The sequence below is a fragment of the Mixophyes fleayi genome, chromosome 4 (genome assembly GCF_038048845.1).
Source record: "Mixophyes fleayi isolate aMixFle1 chromosome 4, aMixFle1.hap1, whole genome shotgun sequence".
NCBI classification, from domain to species: domain Eukaryota; kingdom Metazoa; phylum Chordata; class Amphibia; order Anura; family Limnodynastidae; genus Mixophyes; species Mixophyes fleayi.
Genome location: NC_134405.1, coordinates 193255752 through 193283159, shown reverse-complemented (window position 1 = coordinate 193283159; position 27408 = coordinate 193255752). Strand labels below are relative to the sequence as shown.

General features: G+C 39.5%; 1 protein-coding gene across 13 annotated transcripts in view; it reads right to left on the bottom strand.

The window, feature by feature from the left end:
- NRCAM (neuronal cell adhesion molecule) overlaps positions 1-27408 on the bottom strand; it is a 200955-nt gene that overhangs the window by 130900 nt on the left and 42647 nt on the right. For all 13 annotated transcript variants that reach the window (XM_075209041.1, XM_075209044.1, XM_075209042.1 and 10 more), the window contains exon 3: positions 17112-17207. The gene's annotated coding sequence lies outside the window, so the exon portion shown is untranslated. The remainder of the gene's footprint in view (positions 1-17111; positions 17208-27408) is intronic.

Below are 27408 nucleotides of genomic sequence, written 5' to 3'. Positions count from 1 at the left end.
CCATGTTTTCACAGACACTTCATGATTAAATCAATGTATTTTGGATATTTTGAAAGCTCAAGAAGAGGGCATCTTGACTAAATGAGGTGGATTGTTGTGATTACAAGAATAGTGTCCATTAGTTGCCACTACTTAGATTGATATGAGTTTCTCACGTTGGTAGTGATCAGAGAAATATATATGTTGAATGTTTTACACTATTTCCATTTTCTTTTTTCATTTAAGCTGTGAATATTAATGAAAAGAAAGAAACCCTGCAACTAAAAAAGATTTATGTGGAACATTATTCTCTGCAACATTAACATTTAATGATTTTGTATAGTCCTACTTGTATAAATATCTTGTGCTTGGTAACATTACCAGGAGCCCCACCATACATTTATATTTATCTATTTATTTGGCTGTTACATATTTATCTCTTGCCAAAATGTATCTTTTTTTTTTTTTTTTAAATACACTAATCAGTCTGCTGCCAGCGGGACAGTGGTCTCTCTGTCTGACAGCACAACTTAAAGAAAACTGGCCTATTTTAATGTGACTTTGTGGTCTATATAAAGTAAAAGGCTTTGAGGAGATGGGGATAAAAAAAACAATTCTAAAGGCATACACTCCAAATAAATTGCAAAAGGGAATAAAATAAAATAAAAGAAGAAAAATTATTAATTAGAATTCTTGCCTTGCAATCATTATGCTGCTGTGACTCAAGAGGCAAAACCAATCATTGTTCACAGAGTTTTATTTTAGCAAGGCCCCAAAGGGTCTATTTTCTTTTAATTGCTAAAGGCACATTATTATTTAAACGTCATGACCTATGCATCATCTTATCACCTAACATCATCATATATATTTTTATATACATTTTAGCTAACTAATTTATCAAGTAACATTGTTGAGATATGCATGATTAAAAAAATGTCCAACCAATGTGGTGTTTGCAAACAAAAATATAATATGCAAAATATATAGCTGTTAAATATAAAACCATAGAGGGACACCATCAATCATCCATATCTTTTAGTCAGTGGGGGTCATTTATTAACTGCTGTTCTGCCATCACAAAGATGCAGATATTTGTTCATGATGGTGGGTGGAACTGGCAGGATTAGAATGGTCCATATGGAATGAGGAATATTGCAATAACGCTCCAAATTTTGTGAATGTCTGATAAAAGGAAGATTTTGTTTTCTAGCCCTAGATTACATGGATTTGCACACATAACGAGATATTCCTGATGTTGTGGGACTCCACACAGCTTCTTAAGCATGCAAGGACAGAAATATTGAAGTGGTTGCCAATCACTACTTATTCACTACTTGCAGGAAGGCAATATTTCCTCACCCTAGGTTTATACTACAATGTATTCTACATATATGTAAAAACGATCAATGCCCTGATATCCCATTATTTTCCCCAGTAAAAAGCGAGGAGACAAATTACAGTAGGCAGTTCTTAACCTAAGATCAGTCAGCTTTTGTTTCAATAAAAATATACAATCTTGTTTGTAAAAGTGAAATGTTGCATTTTATTTGATATTTTAATATATATTTTTATTTTACATAGAGAAGAAATAACAACAAACTTATAATACAGATCATTAACAATTGTATATTTTTTTTAGAGGCAAAAATAACAGACATAATTCAGGGAAAGAAAAATAATAATGAAAGAGTAAAATAAAATAAAATATGGGAGGGAATATAATGGGGAAGGGGAGCATTCCTATCTATTTTCCACCCAATCAGCATAGTTCATAGCCAATTTTGTGGGATGGATCTGTATTGGGCAAAGAGGGAGCGAGGAGCGAGAAAATTCTGCAACAGTCCGAGGGTGCCCTCACATCAGACTGTGTTACGGACTTACCTTATCCCCGCCGCTCCGTCCAGCCGCACTTCCGCATTCAGGACCATGTGACCGCACCCGGAGGCGGTCACATGACCACAACCTAGAGGCGGGGATTTTGAATCCCCTTCTGCATAAAAACCTCACTCTGACACTCGCTGAGTGTCAGAGCAACACTTACCTGTTCCTGGCTCCTGCTCTTCGTGGATTGCAGTGTCTTCCTGTTCCTGTGTCTCCTGTGTGCTGATCTCTGCCTGTTTGACTTCCCTGGCTCTCTATTCCCTGTGTACCGACCCGGCTTGCTGACCATTCTCCTATTCTTGTGACCCGTGTACCGAACCTGGCTTGTTGACTCCGAGTTGCCTTCTGATTCTGCCTGACTCCATTCCTGTGTACCGAACCGGCTCGTTGACTCCGCTACCACCGCTTCACTCCGCTGTACTACATCTTGAGGCGAACCTGGGGACCGCGACCTGCGACTCCTGGCAGCGAAGCCCACCCCGCCTTGCGGCGGTTCTTGGTGAACACCGGGGAGATCGTTAGACTCCGCACCTCAGGTAAGCCAGCGCTAATCAAGATTAGTAATATAGTATCCAGAATCTGTTACAGTTTGCTCTGACCATGGATACCACAGCTAAAGATCTGTTGGAGCATTTAGTAGGAAGGATGGATAAACAAGAAACTAACCAAGAGCAACTTTTAAAATTCCTCAATAGTCTATCCACTCGCTTGGATGTTGTCCAGAACACCCTAGTGGCTGGTGGATCACCTGGGCCGGCAGTGGCCCCTGTACCTCAGGCCGCAGCAGCAGCTTCTTCCTCGCAGCTACGGTTGCCTAACCCACCTAAGTTCGATGGAGACCCTAAAAATTGCAGAGGTTTTTTAAATCAATGCTCCATACAATTCGAGCTTCTACCTGGGAACTTCCCCTCCGGAAAAACGAAAGTGGCCTATGTGATTTCGTTATTGTCCGGTCAAGCTTTAGCATGGGCTTCCCCCTTGTGGGAGAGGGACGACCCCATTCTACATAACTTCAACCTCTTCTTGTCCACCTTCAAGAAAATATTTGATGAGCCAGGAAGGGTGTCCAATGCCGCTTCCGGCTTACTACGTCTCCGCCAGGGAAACCAGTCTGTGGGGCAGTATGCGGTCCTCTTCAGAACCATGGCCTCTGAACTTCGCTGGAACGATGAGGCTCTAGTAGCTACATTCTGGCAGGGCCTTTCAGACCGAATCAAAGACGAGTTGGTATCCCAGGAACTCCCTACGTCTTTGGACGACATTATCTCCCTCTGTGTCAAAGTTGATTTGCGTTTCAAGGAACGTAATTCTGAGAAAGAACAGTCGCGGCGTAGCATGATTCGCTTAGCCCCCAACTTCCAAACCCCTGTTCTTCCCCCTGAAGAGCCCATGCAACTTGGGAGGACCCGCTTATCAGCCGAAGAGAGGGAGAGGAGATTTCGGAACAAGCTGTGTTTATATTGTGGAGAGAATGGCCATCTTCTGAGTTCTTGTCCCAAACGCTCGGGAAACGACAGGGCCTAACGAGTTCTGGAGCTGTGTCGTTGGGCCTCTTTTCTCAGTGTCAGTCAGTTCCCAATAGTAATGATTGCCTGTCTATTCCCATTTCCCTTCAATTAGGACAAAAGACCTTCCCGCAGTCGGCTCTTCTAGATTCCGGAGCCGCAGGAAATTTCATTTCCGCCACAGTAGTTAAACAATTCGCTATTCCCACACAAGCCTTGGAACAACCCATCTCTCTGATGGCCATTGATGGGGGAAGAATCCCTGAGGGGTCCATCCTGGTACGCACTATTCCCCTTCTACTTCAGATAGGAGCACTTCATCGGGAGAAGATTTCTTTTTTAGTAATACAAAGATCTACCAACCCAGTCATCTTAGGACTTCCTTGGTTTCGTGCCCACTCTCCCACCTTGGACTGGAAATCTGGTCACATATTGTCCTGGGGACAGTCCTGCTTCTCTCGCTGCCTACAGAGAGTGGTTCCCCCGAATAGTCCCAGACGTACCCAAGAATTTCCTGTGACTCTCCTGCCTGAGCCATACCAAACCTTCTCTGATGTTTTCTGTCAACAAGAGGCCACTAGACTTCCCCCTCACAGAATCTGGGACTGTGGCATTGATCTGATACCTGGTAAACCCATTCCCAGGGGCCGTGTTTACCCCCTTTCCCTCCCGGAATCTAAGGCTATGGAGGAGTACATCCAAGAAAATCTAAACAGGGGCTTCATCCGCAAGTCTGCCTCCCCAGCTGGGGCTGGCTTCTTCTTCGTAAAAAAGAAAGATGGGGGCCTCCGCCCTTGCATTGATTACAGAGGCCTGAATGCCATTACCGTTAAAAATCGGTATCCACTGCCACTGATTTCTGAACTATTCGACCGGATCAAGGGTGCCACCATCTTTTCTAAACTTGACCTCAGAGGAGCGTATAACCTTATACGCATTAAGGAGGGGGATGAATGGAAGACGGCGTTTAACACCCGAGACGGCCACTTTGAATATCTGGTCATGCCTTTCGGGCTATGCAATGCCCCAGCCATATTTCAGAGCTTTATGAATGAGCTGTTTCAAGACCTCTTGTACCAATCTGTAGTCATCTACTTGGACGACATTCTCATCTTTTCTCAAGATCTAGCATCTCATCGTACTCATGTATTGGAGGTCCTCTCTCGTATCCGAAGAAATCAGTTATTTTGCAAATTGGAGAAATGCACCTTCGAGCAGAAACAAATTCCCTTCCTGGGATATATTATTTCGGGCACCGGTCTACAGATGGATCCCACAAAATTGAAAGCCATACTTGACTGGCCCCAACCTTCAGGCCTTAAAGCCACTCAACGCTTCCTAGGATTCTCCAACTATTATCGTCAATTTATCAAGGGGTACTCCTCTCTCGTGGCTCCCATCACAGCATTGACCCGCAAATCTGCTGATGCTGGTATTTGGTCCTCTGAGGCTATCCAAGCCTTCATATTATTAAAGTCTCTCTTTTCATCCGCACCCATTCTTCAACAGCCAGATTGTTCTCGTCCCTTTGTCCTGGAGGTAGACGCCTCTTCTGTTGGCACAGGAGCCGTACTATCACAGCGAGGTCCTTCTGGAAAACTTCATCCCTGCGGATTCTTTTCCCGTCGCTTTTTACCTGCTGAGAGGAATTATGGGATTGGCGACAAAGAGCTCCTGGCCATCAAATTGGCTCTCTCCGAATGGAGACATTTACTAGAAGGAGCGCAATTCCCTATCACCATATATACCGACCATAAGAATTTGCTTTACTTACGCACTGCCCGATGTCTAAATCCTCGTCAAGCAAGGTGGTCCTTATTCTTCTCACGCTTTGATTTCAACATCACTTTTCACTCAGGATCTAAGAACACGAAAGCAGACGCCTTATCTCGCTCTTTTGATCCAGCTGACATGGAATCCTCGGAAGATAAGAAATTCATTGTAAATCCATGTCAAGTATTGGCAGCTACACACCTAAAAAAGGGTTGTCCTCCAGGCAAAACATTCATCTTGCCACATCTACGCACCCGGCTCCTTCACTGGGCTCATCACTCACTCTTCTCTGGGCATGCTGGCATTCGCAAGACCTGGGACTTATTGTCCCGAAGCTACTGGTGGCCTTCCTTGCTGGAGGATGTGAAGAGATTTGTTGCTGCTTGTTCCAAATGTGCTCAACACAAGACCTCTAGGAAGAAGCCTTATGGATGCTTGCTCCCATTACCCATTCCTGATTACCCTTGGTCACAGATCTCCATGGATTTTATCACGGACCTTCCCCCTTCCAAATCCTGTACTGTAGTGCTTGTGGTCACGGATCGCTTCTCTAAAACAGCCCACTTTATTGCTCTCAAAGGCCTTCCTTCTTCCTCCTCCTTAGCCGATATTTTTATTAAAGAAATATTTCGCCTCCATGGCTGTCCTCAACATATTGTCTCCGATAGGGGATCACAATTCATATCAAAATTTTGGCGGTCTTTTTGCAATAAATCCGGGATCAAGCTTGACTTCTCTTCCGCATATCATCCCCAGTCCAATGGGGCTACTGAGAGAACCAACCAAGAATTAGAGAAGTTTCTAAGAATATTTATCTCTAGTAACCAAGACAACTGGGTGGACCTTCTCCCTTGGGCCGAGTTCGCCCATAACAACCATTTTCATGAGGCCATCTCTAACTCCCCCTTTTTTGTCCTGTATGGCTGCCATCCTAGACTACCCACCTTCTCTCAAGTCTCATCTTCTGAAGTTCCAGCAGTGGACTCTCTGGTTCGTAACTTCTCTGATATTTGGGAACAAACCAAGACAAACTTAAAACAAGCAACTACTCGTTCCAAGAAATTCTACGATAAAAGGAGAAGAATGACTCCAAGTTTTGCAGTTGGTGACAGGGTATGGCTATCCACCCAGAACATTCGTTTAAAGGTTCCCAGTAAAAAATTTGCTCCCAAGTTTATTGGCCCATTTGCTATATCTAAGATTATTAATCCCGTAGCCTTTAGATTGAGTCTGCCTCCCTCCTTACGCATACCCAATGTCTTCCATGTCTCCTTGTTAAAACCGATGGTAACCAACAGATTCTCCACCTCATCCAGAACTCCTCCTCCTGCTGTGGATCGGGATCAAGTGGAATACGAGATTAAAACTATCCTAGATTCTCGTAAAGTTCAAGGTGCCATACAGTTCTTGGTGGATTGGAAGGGTTACGGCCCTGAGGAGCGCTCATGGGTAAGAGCCATTGACCTACATGCTCCCCGTCTACTTAAATCCTTCCATAAAAAATTTCCTTTGAAACCCTATTAGGTGTTCGGAGTCCACCTTTATGGCAGGGGGTACTGTTACGGACTTACCTTATCCCCGCCGCTCCGTCCAGCCGCACTTCCGCATTCAGGACCATGTGACCGCACCCGGAGGCGGTCACATGACCACAACCTAGAGGCGGGGATTTTGAATCCCCTTCTGCATAAAAACCTCACTCTGACACTCGCTGAGTGTCAGAGCAACACTTACCTGTTCCTGGCTCCTGCTCTTCGTGGATTGCAGTGTCTTCCTGTTCCTGTGTCTCCTGTGTGCTGATCTCTGCCTGTTTGACTTCCCTGGCTCTCTATTCCCTGTGTACCGACCCGGCTTGCTGACCATTCTCCTATTCTTGTGACCCGTGTACCGAACCTGGCTTGTTGACTCCGAGTTGCCTTCTGATTCTGCCTGACTCCATTCCTGTGTACCGAACCGGCTCGTTGACTCCGCTACCACCGCTTCACTCCGCTGTACTACATCTTGAGGCGAACCTGGGGACCGCGACCTGCGACTCCTGGCAGCGAAGCCCACCCCGCCTTGCGGCGGTTCTTGGTGAACACCGGGGAGATCGTTAGACTCCGCACCTCAGGTAAGCCAGCGCTAATCAAGATTAGTAATATAGTATCCAGAATCTGTTACAGACTGCTATTTTGTTGCTTTCTTTTTGCAAAAAACACTTTTTTATTTTTCTTAGGCGTCAACCCCTGCCCTCCACTGGGCCACAAGCTTACTATACAGTGATTGATACTGCTAGCTGTTCCAATCAGTCATGATCCTGACATTCTCTGCAAGCGCGCTGCTTCTCAGTCAGTAGGAAATCTTGACTATAACAATTGGCGTGCAGGAATACACAAATATTCAAGTCTGTCTGGGTAAAATGTATATAAAATGGCAGGGATCATCAGAAATAGAAAGGAGGAATGGTGTGACGGGGGGGAGGGGGATTCATTGATGTTAATTTGTCCAAGTATGGGATTTTATGGGAAGTGACAGGTCTTCTTTAAGATATTGTTACTTTTCCTGACCATTCACATCTCACAATTACAGAATTCATAAACTTTGCATAGTGCATTTGCACTAATAGACCATGGGAATTTTTAAAGGGCATGTGTACATCTATATACCACAATATAGATAAAACAGCAAATTATGTGGTTGAGATGCACCTTCTCCTGAGTTTTATGGGGACCCCATAGTCTTTATCAGTCAAGCATCATTTTGGCTCATGATTAACTTAAATTATTTGGTTTGTAAACTCCATGCATTCTCGTATATCTCAGATTATGAATTAATCTTTATTACTAGCAGCCTCAGATATTCCTGCAGTGTAACATTACATAGCTATTAAATATAATATTTATTTAAAATATTACAAATGGGATGGAAATGGAGTGTGAGATTAGGAGGGAGTCTTTTATTTTAATCGTACAATGACATATTTTCATTGCTTCACTTAAAGTATGCAATAAAGAGAAAACATTATGACACTTTGTTGCAGACAGATGCTTTCATTCTCATCTTAACCATGTCAACAGATCATCCTCTCCATCAAAAGTCTAGCTCCCTGTTCACTCTTACATGTGACAAAACCCTTCAGTGTCTGGGCAATTTTCAATGACTGTATTCGCCCTTCCCATTAATTATAGCAAGGCAAATTATAAGTTGCATATGTTGATAGTCATTACATGCTTATTTTTATGTTTAAGATCACTCCCTCTCTAGCCATCAAAGAGGCTTCTGTAGAGTTTGACGCATTTGCGTTGCTAATGTAAGCAGGAAATGAGGCACAAATACAGGCATATGTTCAGTAGGTCACATTTCATGAAGCGTCTAGCTGTACATCAGTAGCATATGTGTCAGTGTAACTCAGGAGTAACAAGTGTGTATGTTTATGCCGCAGGAAATTGTAGCAAAGTGTCTTGATGGTATTATTAATAAATGTGAAAGTTGCATTTACCATGTAAGATATAATTAAATACAAACACAAATTAAATTCAGTTAAATTAATCTGTGCTTCCCCTTTTAGAAATAAATGGAAAACTTCTTTCCTGCTGCAGTCCAAACACAAATGACAATTGTGTAATGCAGATAGACGGCCGCAACTTCATCACTACAGCAGTCACACCAGTAAATTACTATAGGCTAGATGGGTCAATTAGCTATCAGCCGATCCGAGGCGACATCATTATTGCATATAATTGCACCAGCCCTCCAGCACCCGCAAGATATACGGCTCCTGACAGGTGTATATGCCTCTGCGTCCCAGTCTACCTCGGACACAATTACATCAACGCAACCTTACTGTATTCTGCTTACACTTTCCTGTCCGTATGCAAAAAAAATTGTCAAACATTGCATTTGTATGCCAATCTGTGGCCAAAGCTCACTACTGAAATCTGAAGTTAGCATGCAATTACCACAGCAATAAGTATCACTTCATGCATAGGATATTATTTTGATAACTATATTCCTACCATAGAAATACAAGGATTAATTATTTTATTAATGAGTGCAGAAGGCATCCTCCCAATTGCCAGCCATTCTCTGTATGAAGAAACCCTTCATTGCCAGCCATACATTGCCACTTCCAGTCATATATTCCAGGTAGATTCATTGTGGAGCAGTGACAGCAAAAAGAGCCAGCAACTAATCTGTAATCAGCCAGTGACTGTTGAGTGGCTACTTTGAGTACACACAAGGAAGCATAATAATAATGACGCACACCCCGGAGAAGAACACTGCTCATATGTACTTTTCCGGGGACAAATTCCCAAGGAACACACATTGTCCCCTGGAAGTGGTCTTATCAAGTAACCTCAACAATGTGGTACAGCGAGAGCCTAAAACAAAAAATAATGAGCCTGATTTATTAAGGCATGCAAAACGAATCTGCATTTATGTGCCTAAGAATCAGGCCCAATATTCACAAGAACAACTTACAAATATAGTAAATATAAACTAAATGTAAACCACAGTAAAAAAATAATATTGACATGAGAAACGTGTAAAAGCAGAGACTTAGGAACCTATCTGTTCTCCATTTGTGGAGGTCCTACAGATAGGAAATACGACAGTTTGCTCTGTATAGAAGGAATTTTAAGAATGTATTTTCATTCCTCTTCTAAGCACTACCATGGCAGCGGCTCTATAGGTCAATAGCATGGCAACTCTCTGTGACAAGTAGTAAAAAAAACAGCTAAAAGGATGTGTACATATAGAGATAGTTGTCAATATATGGATATGCGATAAGGCATGCGATAAGGCATGCTTGGGGATTTGGAGCACAATGTGTAAAATATACTGATTTTCATTTAAAAATGACTCTATCCACTCTCTGTCTCTGGCAGTCTCATACTTATTAACTTGAGTAGCACTGCTCTTTACAGTGACTATAGAAAGAACTTTTAGGGGCGTATTCAATTAGGTCCGGAGGTTGCGGATGCGCGGCGGCTTTGCAGTGCATAAAGTAAACTGGTACCGCAGCAACGTGGATTTCTCTTTGCAACCCTACAGGTCTCACTCAGTTTTAGATGAACGGTCCCACTCAGCGCAATAGAATCTGTTCAAAAATCACTCCCATATACCAGATGAATATATGCCGTGGTAGCAACAGTTACCTCCTGCTCCGTACTCTCCGTTTCGCCCAACACTATGGGGCACATTTATCAATGTTAGGCAAAAGTGAGAAATAGTTATCAATCCTTATCGCATGGATAAGGATTGAACTATTTCTCAAATTTATGAACAACAGATCACAGAAACAGCAGTTCCGAAAAACTGCTGTTTCTGTGATAAAAAAAAATCATACTTACGCCCCTCTTCGGAAGCGCTGTCTCCGGATCTTCTCCTCGTTCTCTTCATTCTTTAATTGTGCATGTGCAGTTCCAAGAACTAATGTACGCCAGTTTTTTTCGGAACTTGTTAGATTTGAGCTGGGAGCAGTCACCATACTGTAGAATGGTGACTGCTCCCAAAAACGAAGAGGAGTGCAAAGCAGCAGATATCCATGATATCTGCTGCGATGCACCTTTCATAAATTTGCGGAGGACACCCAGGGAGCTTAATTTGCCGGTAAGAGCACTATCGTGCTTTCTTAAATATACACCTATGTGTGGTTCGTAACTCTGGATAAATTCAATGTGAGCAGTCCCGTTTCTCAACAGGATTTCATCAGAGGTTGAAGACCTCTGATGAAATCACCTCCAGGTGATGAAACGCGTCAGTAAGGAGGAGACTGTGACATCACTGTGCTGTTCAATCACACTCCTCTGAGTGGGAGCTTACTGTAGCTTATACCTACAATTTCTTTGTTTAGAGCTTGGATAGTCCAATCATTGGGATTCATAGATTTCTGCCGTCCGACAAAGTGCATAGATGCTTTTTACAGCCGTGGTATTACCGTGAGAAACGGGACTGCTCACATTGAATTTATCCGGAGTTACGAACCACACATAGTGTTGGGCGTAACGGAGAGTACGGAGCAGGAGGTAACTGTTGCTACCACGGCATATATTCATCTGGTATATGGGAGTGATTTTTGAACAGATTCTATTGCGCTGAGTGGGACTGTTAATCTAAAACTGAGTGAGATCGTAACTGATGGTAATTATATGCAATTCATTTTTTGCTAAAAACTCTGTGGAACTATTCATTATATTATATTGAATTGAAACCGGTCCTCCTGCAAAGGGAAATTGTTATTCCGGATGTGTTTGCTGTGGCCACACCGTATTTACAATTCGATTTGGACGTTGATTTTGACCAAGCTCTTGGTTATTTGATCTGAGGAGTATTATCACACCTATATATATGGTCATTTTAGCACCAGTTCCATCTATCCCAATATCCATTTGCTCCTTCTGAAGCTGTTTACTAGTGTGCTGCAGTCAGCATTCTTTATACACTGGCCAGTGATTGTTTTATATGTTGTCTCTGTTGGAGATCTATTGCCATGCTGTTATGATACAGCAATAAATTGTTGTGATTATTTATCTACCTCACGGATTTATCAGTGGGTGTTTAGTGTATCCAGTTTCAGCGCTATTGTTTGTGTGTTTTTGATTTCTCTATTTTGGACCCCACAGGTCTTTATAGCTGCAGTCACTGTTACACTATCACTCCTTATTTAATTGTCACATTTCTATGCGCCAGGTTTTTTGTATTTATTTGTCCTTTGTGAGAAAGTATGTATGATTTTTACTCCAGCTGCACTGATATAATTTGCTAAACCATTCTACTAAAATCACAGATAACGTTTTCACAAAGTTTCCCTCCTGCTGCACATAGCAGAACCATGGAAACCAGGAAGAAAATTGCTGTTTACAGAGCAAAGAGTTGCTCATTTGAGCAAACAGTGTAATGACGGTCTGTCAACGAGATGTGCTCTAAGAAATGGAAAAAAATATTATGAAGATGGATAACATAACTTACTTCATTCTAGAGCTTTCAGGCAAATAACCCAATTTTACAGAGCACAGCACTGTGTATTGTCCATATGTGGTAAATAACAATATATCGGTAACGAGACAATGCCAAAGCACACAGATAACTTCCACTGTGTGAAATCATTTCCATATGATCTAGCCCAGGTGCATCTGTTAAAATGAATATCCATCACTCTTTATATATAACTTGTTTAGCTTTCTAGATTAATTTTTGCCATTTTACTGTCCTGTGACAAGGACAATATTTGAATTATGTATGAAAACATTGTATACATATTAGGAAAGATTACTTTTGTTATTTAACTGTTCTACTTCTTCTAGTTTGATCATGTATTCCACAACAGGGTAAAGTTTATTGGCTTATAAAATTATTCACCTACATCGAGGGACTGATTTAAAATTGAACGTAAAAGTGTCCCATTTGCATATAATCAAAGATGTTTCTGTACACTTGCATTTCCTTCCCTGTATTTTGAGTTGCATGCACCTTAAGATTCATGCAACTTTAACTGTAGTGTATGCCACCAGTGGAAAGATGCAACATTCATCATCAACTCCAAAACTTGCACCCGTTTTCTGTAGGTACAAAATGTATTAAAATGTATGTCATAGCTAACATATTTCAAGATCCATGTAACACAATATAAGACTCAAATGGATGTACTAAAATGACATATACATGTCCTTGCTGTGCACACTGACATTTCTGATCTGCCTCTCCAAGCACAAGAGGCTGCAAGTTCAAAGTACATGCAAATATAAATATGGACGGAAGTCAATTTTACACCAAGTTGCATCCTTAGTTCGTGAAACAATGCACTGTAACACTAAAATCAGGCACCTACTGTCTAAGCAAGTTTTCCGAACACACAAGTGCACACTAGACTCTAGTGCCTGATTCAAGTTATTATTATTATTACCATTTATTTATATAGCGCCACTAATTCCGCAGCGCTGTACAGAGAACTCACTTACATCAGTCCCTGCCCCATTGGGGCTTACAGTGTAAATTCCCTAACATACACACACGCACACACACACACACACACACATACAGACACAGACAGACACAGACAGACACAGACTAGGGTCAATTTGTTAGCAGCCAATTAACCTACCAGTATGTTTTTGGAGTGTGGGAGGAAACCGGAGCACCCAGAGGAAACCCACGCAATCACGGAGAGAACATAAACTCCACACAGATAAGGCCATGATCGGGAATTGAACTCATGACCCTAGTGCTGTAAGGCAGAAGTGCTAACCACTTAGCCACCGTGCTGCCCCGTTCAGATTTATGTCCGTTTCTGTGCAGTATCTTGCATGAAATAGGTCTGCTCAGAAACGGATCATACACCAATGAATACAATTGCATGTATGTTACATGTACATTACATGTTTGGGTGGAACGGGGTTGGGAAAGGCGGACGACGTAGGCAATGTTCAGTAAGAGGGTGCCAACGCAGATGCAGCCAATTCAAGTCCTGGGTTTCTCTTAAGCACGCTTGTTTCAGCCGTATCACTTGCACCAGCTGCACGGCAGGATGGATGAAGTTATTTAAAGTCCATTTATCATGCATAGCAAAATAAATACTTGTCATTATAAATGTTTGATTTTTTATTACATGTGTGAATATTTTTATCTGTTATATTCATAGTTCAATGAATCTGTGTTATTGTCTACTCTGCTTTCTCTCCAGATAAATACATTCTGAAAAGTTGCAGTTGAACGGAAATACGCTTATTATAATAAGAATTTAATTTTGTCTTCCAAGACATGGGCCAACATCTACTTTTGTACTTTGAGCAATAAAGCACTATTTTGTTTGTTTCGCTTCCTCAATCAGAGACCTTTTCCTCACAGAGACGGGAGTGGATTGCATTTCCTGTCAGTAAATGTCATGGGTCCTTAGAATTATATTCTAGCACAAGAATTCTGAGCATATTATTAAATGAACAACCACTAACAGAAATCACTATGAACACTTATAAAGAACCTTTAAAAAAGGATTAGGATAAATGGTAAAAACAAAACGAAAAGGGACAAGTATTCAGTCTCATGGATATCATAGTGGTACAAGTATTATTGACATTTTTTTTTAATGCAGTAAGGTGTTTTATGCAAGTCAGACCTTTTTCAATCCAAACGTCATTTTGGGGGGAAAGTACACCTGGAGGTATCTTAAAACAAAGCGGTCATGAGAGTAGGAGAGCTAATTAAACCATATTTATTTGCTAATCAGTCCAAAGGAGTGTGTGTAATCAATATGATGGGGTTATTTAGATGAGATACATTCTTCCTAATTTTCTGCACCCAAATGACATTTTGAATAGCAATTCCTCTCAACTTAGTCCTCTCAATGTCTACTCAATGTATAGTGCCACAAGACAATAAAAGATTTTGTTGAGCCAGACCTCCAGCTGCAAGAGACTGTGAAAAATCACAGGAAATTATACGAGTGACCTAGTAGAGAGAGAAAAGATTGATAGAAAAACACCTCCAAGAGGTCATTTACAAAGTGCAAAACTGCCAAGGAGCATCACACACTTCAATTTACACGGACGCACATAGGTTTCCGCCAAAGTGCATAGGTTGTCTAGGCAGTATAGAACCATTTGGTGAAAAGCCGAATTTTGCAACATGGGAGGAGTATGGCAGAGCAATAGCGTTTCATGCTATGTATGAGATAGGAGCACATTGGAGTTTAGATTTGTGGAGCAGTGCAGAAATAATATTTAATTTTGTGGTGTAAGATTATTATATTGAGCATAGCACATTTGTAAAGGCAATCCTTTCTTTGCAGAGCAGTGCGCTGCCATTTTCACCCTACAAAAGCACTTACAATAAAATAAAACTTCCTCATTCTCATTTAAGCCATAAACGACCCTAAAGCAGTATTTCAGGATGGAAAAGTGAACGTACAATTAACCTAAACCAGTAGGAGGTTGGACTTTTACTGTTTTACAAAGTGCACCAGCTCAGACTTTTCTGCTTGCCTGAAAACCTAGAAACACTTTTAGTTTGCAGAGGCATCTCTAATCACTGGGAAGTAAACCATGAGATTTGTGGTGCATATCAAGTGCACAATGTACATGAGATTGACAGAAAACTAAAGCATAACACCAAGTCAAGCAAGCTGCTAAAATAAAATGATGTATTTTTACTTCGGTAAACATTGCTGACACATACTGCATATCGTCCACATTATCCACAACAAAGTGTACATTCCTAAAAAACATTGAGCAACGTGATATCATACTAACTTATAACAGTAACATTAAACACTATCTGTAAACAAATTAGCATTTTCATTATTTTTATTTTATAATAATGTCAAATACCCCTATGTTCTATGAAGTTCTAGTCTTACTGTACTAATTTGCTCTTGTCAAACAGATAAAAAAAGGACCACGGTTTATAGAGATGAAGGTAACTTGAGCTTTATGTAAGACTTATGCAGTACTTAATACACAGAGGGAGTGTCAAAAGAAGAGCTTAATGATCTCTGGGGATCTTTGCATGTAACAACACAAATCATAACAGTAATGTTCAATAAATAGGTCATATATTAGGAATTGTGGAAGCTAACAAAAAAAAGCATACAAAGAGGAAGATTGATATGATTTGGCCAAGCAAGAACATTAAACAGCATATCATGGATGTAAAAACGAACAGCCAAGCCATTAAAAATGATTTGTTTCTCTCAATTTTTAGGCTACAAATGAGACCACTATAATCCTGCATGCCCTCTCCATTTATGAAAACTTGGAGATTATATTAAGGATGAATCTCAATGATACTAAACTTAGAAGAAGCTGACATTTTATGATAATATTAGCTATAATAAAATATTAGATTAACTTACCACTGTGTCCTGTTCTTATCCTAAATTACCTATTATTATTATTAATTTTTATTTATAGGACACCACTAGGTGTCCGTAGCACCGTACAGGGACAAACAAAATTACAATACGAGGTGAGACAGCACAGTACAGTAAACAATAAGCACAGTAACTCAGTGAGCTCAAAGAACAGCTAGCGGCGGGGGGAGAGGAGAGGGGAAGGTCCGCATACGACGGAGCCCAAGAGGGAAGGCACGGATGACAGGGAAACCCCCAGTGGGGAGAGGAGGTAGCGAGAGGGGATGGGGGCAAGAGGGTCCTCGAGGAGGAGGACTAGGTAGCCGGAGAGCAGAATTAAAAGTGGTGAAGACAGGAGTAGAGATGACCCTGCTCAAAGTAGAGTACAATCTAACTCATTTTCTGCCTACAAGAACAGGGTGGAGTGCCAATAAGCCACTCTCATCTGTTTAAATGAAGTGAGCTAGATGTTGAACAGGGCATCTGAATAGCAATTAGCATCTGGGAACTCAAGGTGGAATATATAGTTTTTCTAAAAAATGTTAATAGGCAGCATAAAAAATTAAAAATATGCAAAATATTTTATGTAGTTATTATTTTAAACACATTAAACTGTTTTTTACTATTATCTAATATGATAATGTAGACTAGTGGTTCTCAATCTAGCACACAGAACCCTAAAATGGCTACAAAATGAGGAACCCCTACCTGTCCAGACCCCATCACCCTTTAAAGCGGGGCTACAAGTATCTGGTACTTTATCTAAAAATATATATTTGAGTAGTAGTTAAAAAAGTAAAGAATAAATGAAAAGAAAATACCGGGACTAAGGTGTCTTTCATGTCCATTTTGAGGCCTTACCAACTGCTTCAGTGGAAAGCTGGAGATATTGAAGCTTTGCAAAATGAGCATAGAACTTTCCGAGCTGCATTTGATGATGAGTTATTAGCAATAGTACTATGAATCTTATCGAGTAGATTATGTAATGGTTAGTGTGCGTGTAGCCAATGAATTTTAATGCATACATACAAATTTACGACAGTCAATAATTTGCTTTAGACTAAAAAGGGTGATTTCAAATGAAGCAGATGTGTTAACCTTAGAAATATGTTTATAAACTAGATAAGTAACATAAAATTGCATGTACTCACCAATGGTAGAATATATGCTCAAAATAGCTCGAAAAAGCACGCAAAATACTGGTTTCACCCTATAGGCCAACAATCCAAAATACAGAAATAAAGGTCCTTAAAAAATAGAATAAGAAAAATATTAACAATAGTGAAATATTGAGTTTAAGTACAACAGAACATGAACATAAATCATTGACCAAAAAAATGTAAGTATGTCATTAGTCAGACAAAGCAGTCAGTATTCATGTTTCTTCTGGTTGTAACATTTAATGCAGTTATTTTTATAATGTACAACTTATATTTTGTCACCTGCTTTTTATCACTAATTGCCGATTCTACTCATATATGAGTAACATATGATGTGCTATGTTACATGTTTTTGGATGTAATAAATAGTTCACTGTGTATGCCCTTCGTCCCACACCATACCTTTAATAACATAACCAACTTATCTAAAATAAAGACACAGAGACTTTAGTAAAGTGGCACTAAAGTATTTTATTATAACCTAATTAAACCTGGTGGCAGAGAAAGAGCACTGAAGATCAGCTCCAGCGATACCCAACCAAGCGTGGACATGGAAATATAGCCTTAAGTCCACCCACTTCTCTCATAACCCCACTGCTTGGCCAGCCCTAACCTGGCGTCAGAGTAAACTGCACTCACCTCACTACTCACTCCCCCTCCCTCACTGAGCCGGACGAGGCCCCTCCCCACGTAAGGGACAAGAGTAACCGATTGCCTTGTAAGGGGACAGATACCTGCGACCAATCACGTTAGAGCCATATATAACAGCCGCTGATCGCAGTGCCTTCCTCCCCCACCAATACCTAATAACCCTAAATAACCTGCTTTGTACCAAACAGCCGTTAAGTTTTAAAGATTGCTTAAAAAATGGCGTGGGTGGGGCGGGATTTTGCCAGCCGAGTGACTCAGACCAGGAAGTGCATCACCTATACAAAGCCACAAGACCCTCCCCTCAACCTCACTGGTCGGGTCCTACCCACACGTTAACTCCTTCAGGTAAGTGTAAACACGAATGGAACACTGTCACTATTTAATTTCGTTCGTCTATAGGGGACTCTCTTGTACTTATTTATGCATACTCTTTTAGCACACACATTAAGGGCCTGAGTTATTAAAGAAAGTAAGGCAATAAAAGGAGTAAATATTCTCTGGGACAAACCATGTTACGATGCTAGGGGTGCAAAGTAGTTTATTATTTTGCACATAAGTTAAATACTAGCTGTTTTTTCATCTAGCACACAAATACTTAATAGCTTTATTTGGACACTGAAATGTAAAGTTGATCTAGGATATGCCCTAATGGAACTATAAATCTGGCCCCCACATTTTACATTTACCTCCCCCTCCAATGCAACATGGTTTTGCCCAGATACAAAGTTACTCCTTTTTTATGCTTTACTCTCCTTAATGACTCAGGCCCTAAATGTTATTAATTTTGCTGTTTTGTTTTGGGTTTTTTTTGTGATGAAGCATTTGCCATGTCTTGACAAAAACTGGTATTTTTAGCTTTAAGATGGCTAACCATTATCATATGCCTTATGATGATTTAGTGCCAACTTTCAAATGTACAACATACTGGTTATTGCTAATACATAACCATTGTTGTCAACAACAAATCAGGTTGTACAAAAGAGGCTATGTGCAATTCACATAGATTGAAGAAGCAGCTAAAATATGACATGATGTTTACAGAAACTAATGCGAGAAATAAAACAGTTATGCTGCCAATACAACCATAATTTCAGTTTGCCGTGAAGTCCTTCCATTACATTCAATTCCCGGATGTACTAGATGTAATTTCTATTGATCGAGTATAAAGCTAAACCAAGAAATCGGAAAGAGAGCATTTATAAAACAAAATGTTTTGCATGCGTAGGTAAAATGATTCTACAGAATGTCTTACTATTTTCCTATAGGAGAAGCTATTATTTAAAGTAATTTACTAATCACTAGGTTTGTGTACACACAGCACTTATCCACAAATGCACCTATTTCACTGCCATGTGCATACACCGTTATCACCCCACATTTTGCTCTTGGACAGTAGCTCTGTACAAAAGCTGCAAGTGACCATTTATGGGATTATGGTCTAAAATAGGAATGGGCATAGCAGGAAAATATGACGTCAGTGTCATACCCTCTGTCAGTTTGGGACCAACATATTTATTGCACCAATAATAAGGTTGAAAGGAGACACAGTTATTTGCAACTTTCAATTGTTTTCCTGATTTAATGCTTATTACAGCCTTACTTATGTCTTAAATGAGTTATGGGAGTAACGGCATATCAGGTTCTGCCTTTTTTTTATGAGCCACATTTACACATTGTAATTTAATTCACTTTTTATTACATTGGTATTATTCACAAAATTGTGCTTTACTGTATTGTGCAATAGGCATACTACTAAAGGAAGTCATTTTGTGGGAGTAAGAAAAACATTGTAGCCTCCTCCTTAACCAGGGCACACACTCCCCAATACAGCAGTCTCTACCACTTGAAGCTCTATTAAATATTCCCTGCAATAGGTAAGCCTATTTTTATATATGGGTACAATCAGAGGCTCAATTCTAAACCACGATCATCAAAGGAATGCTTGCCTTTCCATACATGTAAGTGTAATCACACAGAAATAGGTAGAAGACCTCTGTGACTTGCATTATTTGCTCTGCAGACCCTTATTTGGGCAGCTTAATATGTATCTCCTTAAATCCAAGTTTCCCCCAGCCATCTTTCAGGTGAAGTGGTCATTTATGTCTTAAAATTAAAATAAATGTTGATTTCACATTTGTGTTTTGAATCATTTTATTACAGTCATACCACGATAATCATAAGATAACACCAGATTACTGGCCTCTTCATTTAGCTAGTAACACCGTGATATTGTAAGATTCTTTCTCACCACCTTGACTCACAGATCCATGTGCTTTCTGTAAAAATAGGAACATTTGCGCAAAAATAGGCACATGATGTCCCAAATGGCAAAGCTCTACAGGGGAGCTCCTATATTTCTCTATTTTTATATGTAAAGCCCTGTTTAGCTGCTATTTGAAAAAACCTAACCTAGCACGCCCTGCGTCACAATCTTTTCAGCAGATGGTTATGACAGATGAAGAGCTCAGATCTGAAGGTAAAGCTTGTAAAACGCGTATAGTGTGTACACATGCTGATCGGGATGTTCAGACGTTGGTAAGATCATTAATTATACTGTATTGAGAGACATTTTCTGTAGTGTGTACCCAGCCTTAGGGATTGGATAATAGTAAATGATACAGAGGAGCATGGGACGTCTATGTGCACCTGCAGAAACTGTGTTTTCAAGTTTGAGCGAATGTTGAGCAAATGGGTACATTCTACATACACATTAGATCTTACAAGCAAACACATATCTCTAGATACAAACTCGCGAGTACCCAGAACAATACATTAACTTTATAGGTCAAGTCATGAATGCATTACTGTTTGTACAATAGATCACAGCACAGTCAGTGGTGGTTAATCACTTGGTTTTATTTGATATTTGAATGCAAAACGCCACTTGCATAATAACATCACTCATTTACTTTGCTTATCCTTACATTTGGACAATGCAGCGGCTATGACTTTGAAGGTATGTAGCATGTAGTAATGTTTCTATCGGTTTTCTTTTGTTTGTTTGTTAATCTTGTAAAAATAAATAAAATATAGGCCTACTTGATTTATAAAAAAAAAAACGGCTGTATTCAACATCAGCATTTCTTCTAATTGCTGAACCTGAAGAAAATACTTAACGCATCTTGGTTGGTAAGAACACAATTGTGTTGTTTCTTTATAATATGTACTATTTGAATAAAATAGGCATAGCTTAGCCTTATCTGTGAGGAGTTTGTATGTTCTCCCCGTGTTTGCATGGTTTTCCTCCGGGTGCTCCGGTTTCCTCCCATACTCCAAAAACATACTGGTAGGTCAATTGGCTGCTTTCAAATTAACCCTAGTCTGTGTGTTTGTCTGTTTGTCTGTGTGTGTCTGTCGGTGTGTCTGTCTGTCTGTGAGTGTGTGTGCTAGAGAATTTAGACTGTAAGCCCCAATGGGGCAGGGACTGATGTGAGTGAGTTCTCTGTACAGCGCTGCAGAATTAGTGGCGCTATATAAATAAATGGTAATAATAATAATAATAATAATAATAGCATAGTCAAGGATATAATAAAAGCCTCTTCTAGCTTTCGGCTAAAGCACTAGTGGTGATATTGTAAATGTATTACATTTGTTGAAAATCACAGTACTTATACATGCAGCAATTGATTTTTACATAGAACCACTGGGCCTGATGCAGCGGGTCCCAAATTGGGCATAATGTACGCTAAAAAAGGCTAAGATCTATGCAGGTCTACACCAGTAGCATAGGCACCTGATTTACACCAGGTGCACCTCACAGACACTTATGCCTATATTTTTTCCCACTTTTATGCACAACAAAGGCATTATTACACATCAATGAAGCTCCTCACCTCATGTGCGGGGAAAAAAAAGTTTTGTTTAAACAAGCACACAAAAGCATAATATATGCCTGAGCAACAAAGAAATTACCAGTCAGGGACAGTGGTTAGCTGGTGTCAGAGACCATCATCATCATCCGCTAATTGCACCTGCCATGACCATCCACAAATAATACGACTTTCTCAGGCGTATATATGCATCTTTTTCCTGGTCTTATCGTACTGAAGATAGAACGCCTACCATCCCGCCACTTCAGGACCAATCTGGTATAAGTGGCAGAATCACACATATCTGCATGGGTGCGTGTATGTTAGCCCATTTTCTGGGCATGCACAGAACGATTATACTCAAGCTACACTATGCAAACTGACACAGTACCAAAAGCCCTTTTATGTGATATTTTTCAACAATACTAAAAAATATATATTTTGAAAGCTCCAAATTTTAACAGATCGATACTATTATTATATTATTCTTATAACATTTATATAGCTCCAGCATACTCCGCAACGCTCTGCAATTGTGAACAAGCTCAGTAATAAAATAAGACAAAGTAGGAGAGTCCTGCTCACAAGTTTATAGTTTACAAAATCAATAGCTCAGTGTTATAATCTAATTGACTTGAGGACAGAAGTCAGCAAAGTGCTTGTGTTGGCATTCAATTGAAAGACATAGTTGACACAACACATTATGCTAGCAATTTAGTCTATCCAGCCTACTAATAAAGTATCTTGGTATGGCACTTTTGGTGTAGCAGTCTTCTACCAATATTTGGTTTTGAATACATCAAAAGTTCCTTAAATAAGGCAATTGCCAAGATAATCAGGAAAGACAGGAGTCACAATTTAATAAAATGGCTTCATGCATGGTCAATGCTTTCAAATGCGAAAGGGTGGACAATAGATCTATATTAATATGCATTTTACAACAAGAAAGCTCATTCTCATGATCCATCCAATGTATTGCTTGCTTTCAATGTTGTAAACCCAAAAGCATGGAACATTGACACTTAAGGCCCACTGATCATTTAAGAATTAAGGTCATCCCTAAGGTCCAGCTGAGTTGTGAGATGGAAACATTAGGGGTCTCAAACTCCTGCTCAGCTTCCTCTCCATACATGAAGTGGTTTACTTAGGGTGAATATACAACTAAGCACCATCCTATTTCACTTAGCTCCCAATCCCTACAGGGAGCCCTCTCGCAGTAAACCCACTGGCCTATGTGTTATCTTGCTGATGTGAACCTGGTTCATGTGGAAATGCTTCTCTGCTCTGCATTGTACTGTTTGACTTGAAATGCATGTACTGTACACTCCCCTCCCCCCCTTGGACATTTTGCCCCGCTTCCTTCCTCCCATTTACTTTTAGCTTTCTGCACCCTTAACTGAAAGAATTTATAATAAAAATTATTATTAAAAAAAAAAAAAAGAACAAATAGAGATGTGGGACAACTGTAATACAACCTGTAGATTCCTATAACGGTCACATTTTTACGTCTTTAATTATGTTTGCTTAATATTTAAATACTTATAGATTTAAACAATCTCTTGGTTTTCCTTCCTTATGTACACTAAATACATAAACAATTCCCTACATATAGACCATAAAAAAATAATTTAAGTCCAAAGGCAAATAGCGTCACCTTTCTTCTAAACATCCACACCCAAAATGGAATAATCTAGGATCAAAAAACATAGGAATAAACCTTATCGATTTAAAATGCTCTCAAGTGCACTTAGCCATTCAAAATGTTTTTTTTAAAAAAGTCCAATAAAACATAAAACTAAGTTAGTTCAAATATTGCTGCTGATCCTTTTAAAAATGCTCAAGCAGTGAAAGTTCAGCCTTTAGAGAAGGATAAAAAATACAAATGGGCTTGTGTAAAGTTGAACATATGTCTGTTATTTTGCATAAAAGAATGGATTTCTGTACTGTGCATGTACTCAACAAATGTGTACACATGCTTTAGTATGTAGACTTTATTCCGTCTTACACTTATGACTCCTTACACCTGGAGAGGTGGAATGGTGATGGGGAGAGTAAGCATGGCATGCTAACAATGAGCCTATCAGGACATGTGTGCCTCTCCCTGCAGGGGAGGTCAGGGACTAAGCCAGCACAGGACCCGACATTTACCTACTTACATTCTGGACACAAATGAGTCCAACTCTACATGTGCCCTACATTGAGACTGCAGATAAAAGGTGACTGTAAGGTACCATCCACATGCTACTAAATCAAAACTACATCATTTTAAATGTAAGTATTTATGCTCATCTGGGATGAACATATAAAGGCTAATGAAGAGTATGTCAATATGCGTAGCATGTCTTGCATGAATCACTCTACGCATGCTCAAAAAGTGGGCACAGACTTATGTCCCGATGCAGATTAGCGCTTTTATGGCACTTACGTCCACCTGCACCTAGAGACGCAGAACGGAGGAGGAAAGGAGTGCTCTAACAGTGGGCGAGTACAGCAAAGGCGTGTTTACACAAATAGGACTCATGCAATATGACTCATGCATAGGTTAGGCGGTTAATCTTTTGCACCTCCTATACTCGCAAACAATGATGACTTGTTGTACACCAGGTGTATATTATGCTGATGCGGAGATGTGATATGATGGATATACAGCATATTTCTGTTGTATTTTTTTTCAAGAGATATTTACTTTCAAACAATGCATCAGCCCCATAATCTGTGTCCAAAACCTCTTGGTGGACAGAGCAAAGTGCCCAAATGGCTGCTCATAGGGTAGCATGTTCAAATATTACCAAATACAGATAAATACAACATGATCTGGAAGATCAATCTACTGGCCAAAGCGGCGTTGTTGTGTTGTGTGTGGCACATACCTGGACCCGGAAGTGACGCCTGTACAATTCAGAATTTCCAACCAAAAAGAAGACTGAAGAGACTAAAATATGATGCGGTACACCACACTGCAGTGGAAAGCAGCATGTACAGCTGGACTCCCTAAACTTCCTGCATCACAAAGCAGCAAACCTCACTTTACCCTGTGTGAGCTGGGGTTTAGAAGGGATGGCAGCGTGAGGAGGTGTGGTTTGCATACATGTGTAATTCAAGAACTGCGGCATGTCCTGGCATTCTATGCGTGGCAGCATTAGACTGCTATAGCCACAACGGTCTGTTTTCAGAAAAAAACAACATTGACGTTAAAATAAAACACTTTTCTACATAATTTCTTAGTGTGTGTATCAACATTTGTATATGTGTGGACGCGCGAGTGCGTGCATGCAAATTTTTAGGAAAAATCATTTGTGCAGGGTTGCACTAAAGAGCATATTCTCCATGTAGCCCTTCTAGTGGGAGACCTTAATAGAGCTTTTAACTCTTTCCACCCCAGATCTCAGATTAGACGGAGTATAGCTATTTTTCAGAAAACATGACTGTTACAAATAATTATAAAATTAAGTACACTTCAATCTAAACTGCTACTTAATTTAAGCTGTTGAGTGTATTTGCTGCATCTTGGGGTGTACATTGGTTGAAACATGAAAAACTCTGATTAACAACTGTATTAAATGTATCACATTTATCACTGGAACATTAAAATACAAATGTAAGGGAGATCATGCACATACTTATAAACTCTGCTAGTTTAATCTAAGCCTTGAAAATTACAATGAAAAATATTGTAAAATGTTGAATTAATATACAAGAAATATGTATAGATGTTTACAATATACCCAATTCATCTTCTAAAGAAGATCTGGTCTTTCTTTCACATTTTCTTTAATTATAAATTTAGCATTAAATAATGATTCCATCAAGAGGGTAATGCAGTATGACCCAATTTGCAAAGAAATAAAAATGCATACATTAAATAGCTTTTTTAACAAGGCGTTAAACAAACTACCATTTCCAAAACATAATTGTTCCTGACATTTGATAATGCTGCAGATGCTGCACTGAAATCGTTCTTAAATTCAAAATAGAGACAGCTTGTCAAGGAAGAAGAATACTGTAATACACAGTCCAGTTCTTCCCCTTCAAATCAAAGAACGTTGTGAAGTCAGCATTATTGCATGAAATTCTAATACTGAATAATTGTGTCTTACTTACATAACATAATTCAATCATAAACATGGATATAATAAATAAATAAATAAATAAGGTTTAAAAAGTGGAGCTGTCACCATTAATTCATATTTTATTATTCAATAGTTCATCACAAATTGCCCATCATTGTGCTCTAGAAATTCTTACATTAGTTATTTGTCTCTTTATCTGTCTGTTCTGTTTCCTTAACTACTGAATGCAATGCAAATTAGAGGAAACATTTACTACATTATAGTATTTTAAAAAGAAAAATGGACCTTGTCACTTGCAAGGAATAAAATCAATAAGATGCTTCAACAGAGGATTTACATATATGCTTGTCAGTAAACATGCAATTGGTAAGCAAAAATAAATTACATCTAGCGATGCTCAGTAATGACAATGATTGCTGCAGTTATCTTATTCCTAATACAGAGCCTGATTCATTAAGGATCTTAAATGAAGAGGATCCTTATTTCAGTCTCTTGGACAAAACCATGTACAATGCAAGGGGTGCAAATGAGTGTTCTGTTTTGCACATAAGTTAAATAGTGACTGTTTTTTCATGTAACACACAAATACTTGATTGCTTATTTGTACACTGAAATTTAAAGTTGATATTTGTGTGTACATGAAAAAACAGTCAGTATTTAACTTATGTGCAAAACAGAACACTCATTTGCACCCCTTGCATTGTAACATGGTTTTGTCCAGGAGACTGAAATAAGGATCCTCTTCATTTAAGATCCTTAATGAATCAGGCCCACAGTTCTTAAACAAGAAAATATGAGAGAAAAGTGTTCCTTGTTATTTATTTGTTAGAAATGTTTTATTAATCTTATTTTTATATTTAAAAAGTAGGCTCCTGAAACATCAATATAAATAATGGCCATAGATATAACTGTTGAATTTAATTTAATAACCAGCCTATGTAAAATAAGTGTGTGGTAAATAAGCATTGCTTGAAATTGTATTATATTAGTTTAATTCCAAAACAATTTTAATTATAAAATGTGCTGAAATAGTGGAAACTAACAAGTTGGAAGTGGCGGTAGAGACATAATCAGATTCTAAATCAAAAAACAACAGAATGAAGCAAGTAATCCCTTTCTCTGCCAACTATTCCCATTAACTAAGCTTAATGCCACAGTGTAAAAGATATCACACTAATTTTGAGGGGACAACTGTAACTTCTTTACGATTATCCAGATAATGTATGCACAATATGACAGGCTGACATACAGCATAGGCACTTAAGGGAACACAGAAACAAGTCATGGTATTATATAACTATTCTTATTCTTCCTAGTTGTTGCAGAGTAGATTGCCCAGGTAATATCTACTATATAAATGCCTAGTGGCGTGTGTGAAAAAAAAAAAAAACAAGCTGCAGCGCCACCTGCTGGGCAGAGTTATACACTGACCTATATATTTCTTGAAGGAGAAGTGACAGTTGGGAGTGATTGGTGGTTGCCGGGGGTGACAGTGGGGAGTTTTTAACACCTTAAGTAGCTTGATGAAGGATGTGGCGATGCAGATGAAGGATGAGGTGATGGAGAAAAATGATGAGGTGGTGACATGTGGACAAAACCACGTTAAAAAAGGGCGCTTGCGTTGGGAAGTAACGCTCTTCCCCTGAGGAGGCCTGGGCTAGGCCCAAATGCATGACAAGAACCTTTTTAACACCTTAAGTAGCTTGATTTGACTAGAATGCATGAGTATCATGCACGGGTTAACTTGTTGTATATAAA